We start from the raw sequence: 6393 nt of genomic DNA, 5'->3' as shown, positions 1-6393 counted from the left end.
CTTGACAGCTCTGAAGGACAGCTCGAGGGCATAGCTTCAGAGTAGAATCCAACCAGAGATGACTATACTTCAGGGGAAGGTTACCTACCTGCCCCATCACCTTTTCAGCTCTCCTTGCTGCTGAGAGTCACTTTCATTGGCAATAAAATCTCCTGCATTTACCATCCTTCAGTTCACTCATGTGACCTCATTTTTCCTGGATGTTTGCTAAGAGCTTGGCTACCAAGAGTGCAGATACAAAAAGCTATCACACTGGCCCTTTGCCCTCACTAGTGGAGGGCAGCTGCCCACGCAAAAGGCAAAGGGTCCACTGAGCTGGTAACACTTAAGCCATCCTCAGATGACAGAGCTAAAAGAGCACTGTAACACACCCTCTGGGGCTTCGGGAGTCCCAGGCACCCCTGCCTGGACACTGCCACAGGGCTTGCATGGCGTTCACTCCTGCCAGTGCTAATGCATCTGGTCAGTCCTGCACCCACTCACCTGCATTCTCCCTCCCATGAGGGGTAGAAAGCAGCAGGTCCAAGTCAGTGGAGTTTGACCCCACCTCACCAAAGTGGCCAGCTGGTTCCAGCACTCCTTCACCCCCGTTCCCATACTTGTCCACTTGCATGCTCTCTCTCACAAGGAGTTGAGAGCTGTGGGATGAGTAAACAAGGCACCCCTGTCATCCCATGTAGGGGTCAGGGAAATATCCTGCTTCACTATTAGCAAATTTTCACTGACTAACATCACTTTTACATGATTTGTTTGTGTGTTCTTAAATGACTAATAATGCCAACATGGGACCTAAGGTTTTTTGCTCAACAAGAAAAGACACTGTCACATCTGGAAATAAGATTTTGACTCAATTTACTTTGGCTTTCAGTTTAATCGCCACATTCTTTGTTATTTTCTTATAAGATTATTCCAGAGCTGTAAAAATCTTCATTGTATTTCACCTGTGGTAATCCCAAAATGTAGTATCACAAGAGGCTATTTTTGTTCACATTTTAAAAATAATTTTTCTCAAGAATCTTAGTACCTATAAATCTTTATTTATTTCTCAGTTAAAAGGTCTAGTTTGTGTAAAAGAAAATAGAATCTTGAGAACCCAAACTCACTATGCTAAAGGGAAAATTAAACTTGGGAACTGAGTAACACAATGCTGCCTCCCTTTTGTTCCCCAACAGAAAGTTGTAATTTCACAACCCTGTGGCATAGCCCTTAAATCTTTCAGGATACATATCCCACCCTCCATAAACTAGTGAGTTCCGTTGAATCTCACCCTGACAATGTCAGTTATCAGCTTATTTTCCCAGGTACAGGGTAAAGTCAAGACCAGAAATTACCCTGAGATGAATGCATACTAGATTTTTTCCTCTACTCCCTTTTTTCACATGTGAAACATAAATTTACTGAGGCTAATCAGAACCTCACAACAATGCAACCACTTTCCTCACTACCTACACTCCCTCCCTTTTTTTTTCCCCTCCTGCTTGCTCTTTCCCTTTTAAATAACAAAGTTCCCAAAAGCCCCTTTGAAAAATGCGCAGGTCACAGATGACCTTGTGACTTGTGTTTTTCTTCTCTCCCCTGGCTAAATAAACCTCTACTAACTGAGACCTGTCTCAGTCACTTTCTTGTTATCATTGGTTTTTAGTTTTCCCTTCTGTCAATTTAGAAATTTTACATAAAAATACTTACTTAAAAATATTTTATTTATTTAGAAAATATTTTTATTTAGAAACTGTCTTGCTGTGTGACCCAGGCTGGAGTGCAGTGGCATGATAATAGCCCACTGCAGCCTCGAATTCCTGGGCTCAAGCAATGTTCCTGCCTCAGCCTCCCAACTAGTTAGGACTAGAAGCGTGAGCTACCACACCCTGCTAATGTTATCGTTTGTATTTTTATATTTATGTAATTATTTTTAAGCATTCTAAAATGTACCACAGGAATTTACTCCTATGATTTTGTAATTTTTATTTGGTCTAAGCTGAGCATTTAACACCATGTAACAGTATAGGATTCATTTATATTAAAGTGGTGTCAGGAAATTGACAACATCTGTCCAGGTTGTTCATGCTCATGGTAAAGCTGAAGTTAGAGCAAAAGAAGTTGAAGAGAAGGAATGAAGGAGAAATTGCAGTAGCCTAACTCACTTATCCAAATCAGCAGACTTTTCTAATTCATCAAATGCCAACAGTACTTACAGCATTCTCCAGTTGCAAAAATAATAGTATTATAATAATAATAATAAAATTAAAAAATTTTTAAAAAGTAGAGAAAGAAAGTAAAAGAAAGAAATGTTAACAAATTTCTGATAGCCTTTTAAATTTTTATTGCATAAGCCAGATGGAACAATTGAATCAGAGGAGGATATTCAGAAGTCAGTAGTCGGAGACAAATACTAAACGCAAAGGAGCGATTGCTCAGAGCTAGGGTGCCTGAAAAAAAATAGGCTCTGTGAATCCTTGCTTGAAAGTATGCTAAACTACCATGCCCTGCCCTTGGTGCTGGAGGTAAGATAATGCAGCATCTAAACAACATCTTTCAAAGGTCTTCATTTGACAGGATAGCTCTTCCGGAGCATTCTATCCTATGGCACTAAAGGCCCTGGAGGCTCTGCTAATATTTCTTTCTCCTTCAAAATTCACAGCCCAACATCATGTCTGGTTTATATTTCAATCTGAGCAATGAGTGGGGAGGAACCCACAGCCATGTTGAGAGCCAGCCTTGAAAATCAGAGGGAGCTCTTGCTTTCGGACAGGACTTTTCAGGTTCCTTTTGAGAAAGTGTTGGGCACTGCAAGCAATATGTGAGACACCATCACATCTGTTTTTTCCATCGTGTGCCCTGTGCCTGGCATGTAGCCTGTCCCACAGTAAGCAGGCAAGAAATGATTTTAAGTGAAAGATTGAGTGGGCTGACTAGACTCTTTATCCATTCAAAATAACCTTTCCTATTTATGCAACACATAGTTTACCAACTTCACAGAAATGAAAAACTTTGCGTGAAGTGTTGGGGCTACGGAGATGAATATGAACTTCGTGCCATCATAAGGCTCCTGATCTAGGCACAGGTAAGAGCAATGTCCCATTCAAATTACATTACGATTTTGAAAATGAGTTTAAGGTTTCCCCAAAACAGTCTTATAGGCTGGAAAAACACCTTTGAGGCAGGCACCAATCCCAAATATAGCCATTTGGACATACAAGATAATTGGGTCTCTCCTCCCTATTAGACATTATGGGCTGCCCAGGCAGAATAATGTTTTGATACAGATGCAGTCTCACAGACATCCTGGGATTTAACCTAGATAGCTAGAAACCAGACAAATATTCTCAATTTTACTATGATTACTAAAGTTTTTTTCTTTGGCAAATCTTAGAATAATGTCACAATTGAGCAAAAGCAGTCCAGTAGAATGCTGGTTTATGTTTGTAACACTTCAGCCCTAATATACAGAACCAAGTCTATATTCCACAAGGAAAGAGTGATTGCTCTATTACACTGCATTCATATATAAATATAGACTAAGTAGAAACAGAACCATTTAATGGGATTTCTATATTCTCAATCTTCTTAGGACTGTAGGTAATCCTCTTCAAGTTAGTTGTTAAAATCTACTTTTAATTTTTTTTTAATAAGACCAACCATAAAGACAATTGCAATCTTGCCTAGATTCCATGGCTGCTAAAGGTAGACTTGGACATTATTTCAAGAGATATTAGAAAATATTTAGAAATGTCAGGACTAAAAAGATGACTCCGTAATTAATCATAATCAACTATTTGATTATAATCTAAATTTTAATGGAAAAATATTAATAACTATTAACAAGGTTCTGTTAAACATCACACCATTTATTCCTAACATATTAGCTCAAGTATCATTTGTAGTTAGACAAAATCACTATAATAAAATAAAATAAACAAAACTAATACGTTGCATTTCATCACAATTCAATAAATACTGTGAAATATCATGGCTGAGTTTGATTTTGGGTATAATGTTTACCACTTGTGCCTGTGATAAAAACTATAGCATGTCTAGAGTACATGGACAACTGAGGGGTCTGTGAGTCACCCACTGTGACACTGAAAGGTGCAACAGATGCAGAATAATTAAAGCATTGATTCTGTGATGCCTATTAAAGTTCCTCCTAGTTGATTTGGGCTGGACTTTGAGGAACCTCACATAAAATTAAGATATCTAAATATTAAGGACATATAGTCAGGACATCACAGTTGACCCTCTGTATTTATGGGTTCTGCTTCTGTGGATTCAACTAAATGGCAACCCAAAATATGTGGAAAAATATTGTGTCTGTACCGAACATGTACAGACTTCTTTTCTTGTCTTTATTTTCTAAACAATACAGCATAACAACTATGTACATAGCATTTACATGGTGTTATGCATTGGAAATAGTCTAGAGATGATTAATGTATATGTATGGGAGGATGTGTGTGGATTATATGCAAATACTACACCATTTTGTATCAGGAACTTGAGCATCCATGAATTTTTATATCCAGGGGTCCTGGAAACAATTCCCCACAGATATCAAGGGATGACTATATTCGACCAGAAAGTACATCTCAAAGAGTAAGAATCAGTCAAGACAAAGTTGGATGTTGGCAGTCTGTCTCGCCTGAAAGCAGTTATAGAAGAAGGCTTTCTGAGAAGCGGTGCCACACGTCTTATCAATGTCATCACAAAAGTCCTGCTCTAACTCTCGGGGCATACGTGCTTTTTGCCTGCTCATTATTGGGGAGTGTCTGGAAAGACTCTATTGTTAATGGGGTCGCCTACGTTCTCCCTTACTTCCCTATTCAGTCATTGAGTTGGAGCCACATTTTAAGGCAAAATAAATAAACAAATAAACAAACAAACAAATAAATAAATAATTTTAGTAAAAGTTAAAGCATCTTGGAATTTTCCACTTCAGAAAGTTTATTAAAATTTTATTTCCCTGGTGATGGCAACTCTTCTTCAGGGAACATGATGCCCCATTAGTTTCTTTTTATAGCAAAGTCAGAAAGAGCTGAGGAAGTTAGTCAGTCAGATAGGCAGCTTATAGATTTGAATCAAATGCATTAACAGGTAAGAAAAAATGATTAATGCCAGGCAAACTTTCAATACAGGTTAAGCAGTCATGTGTGAAAGTGTTGTTGCATTATTTTCGATCTACTGCACTGAAAGAATAGTGAGGGATAGAAATGCATAGCGGGAAGTACCTAGGTTTTAGTATCAAATAAAACTGAGTTCAAATTCTCGATCCACTAGTATGTGACCTCGAATAAATTACCTAGTTATTCTGAGCTTCAGAATAAATTACTTAGTTATTCTGAGCTTTTAATACCTATTAAAAAATTAAAAATAAATACAAAATTAAAAAAATAGTAATACTGCTGCATAGCATGTTTTTGAGGATTGAATCAGTAAATATATGACTGATATATCAATAGTTACACTAAAGTGCAGTCATTATATTATTATAAGAATTATATAATTATCTTTATAAAGCATAAATATTGTATCTGCTTTCATTTTTATTAAAATTATCATTTGTTTTGCTTATAATCAGCAATGCATTATATTTTTGAAATATGCAATATTTTACTTTATTTTTTTGCAACTCCTTGTCAAGAAATTTTTTTAATCAGAATACACAATATTTTTTTTTTTTTTTTTTGAGACGGAGTCTTGCTCTGTAGCCCGGGCTGGACTGCAGTGGCCGGATCTCAGCTCACTGCAAGCTCCGCCTCCCGGGTTTACGCCATTCTCCTGCCTCAGCCTCCGGAGTAGCTGGGACTACAGGCGCCCGCCACCTCGCCCGGCTAGTTTTTTGTATTTTTAGTAGAGACGGGGTTTCACCGTATTAGCCAGGATGGTCTCGATCTCCTGACCTCGTGATCCGCCCGTCTCGGCCTCCCAAAGTGCTGGGATTACAGGCTTGAGCCACCGCGCCCGGCCCAGAATACACAATATTTTAAATAGCAACAGTTATTCCAATATTCTATATAAAATATGTCACATACACAAAAAGTCAGGTTTGTCAGATTATATTATGAAATCTCTACATAAAATATACATATACACATATATGTATACGTGTACTTACACAATCATCAATACTTATTATAGCAATCTACGCTTTCTGAAAGACAGTATGGAAACAAGTGAAGTATTCAAGTGACACGGTATAAAAATTTCTTATAGTTGCTGGGCGCAGTCACTCATGCCTATAATCCCAGCACTTTGGGAGGCCAAGACCAGCGGATCACAAGGTCAGGAGTTTGAGACCAGCCTGGCCAATATGGTGACACCCCATTTCTACTAAAAATACAAAAATTAGCCGGGTGGTGGCGGAAGCATGTAATCCCAGCTACTCGGGAGGCTGAGGCA

The sequence above is a fragment of the Chlorocebus sabaeus genome, chromosome 8 (genome assembly GCF_047675955.1).
Source record: "Chlorocebus sabaeus isolate Y175 chromosome 8, mChlSab1.0.hap1, whole genome shotgun sequence".
Taxonomy (NCBI): Eukaryota; Metazoa; Chordata; class Mammalia; order Primates; family Cercopithecidae; genus Chlorocebus; species Chlorocebus sabaeus.
Note: the sequence above shows the minus strand (reverse complement) of the source record.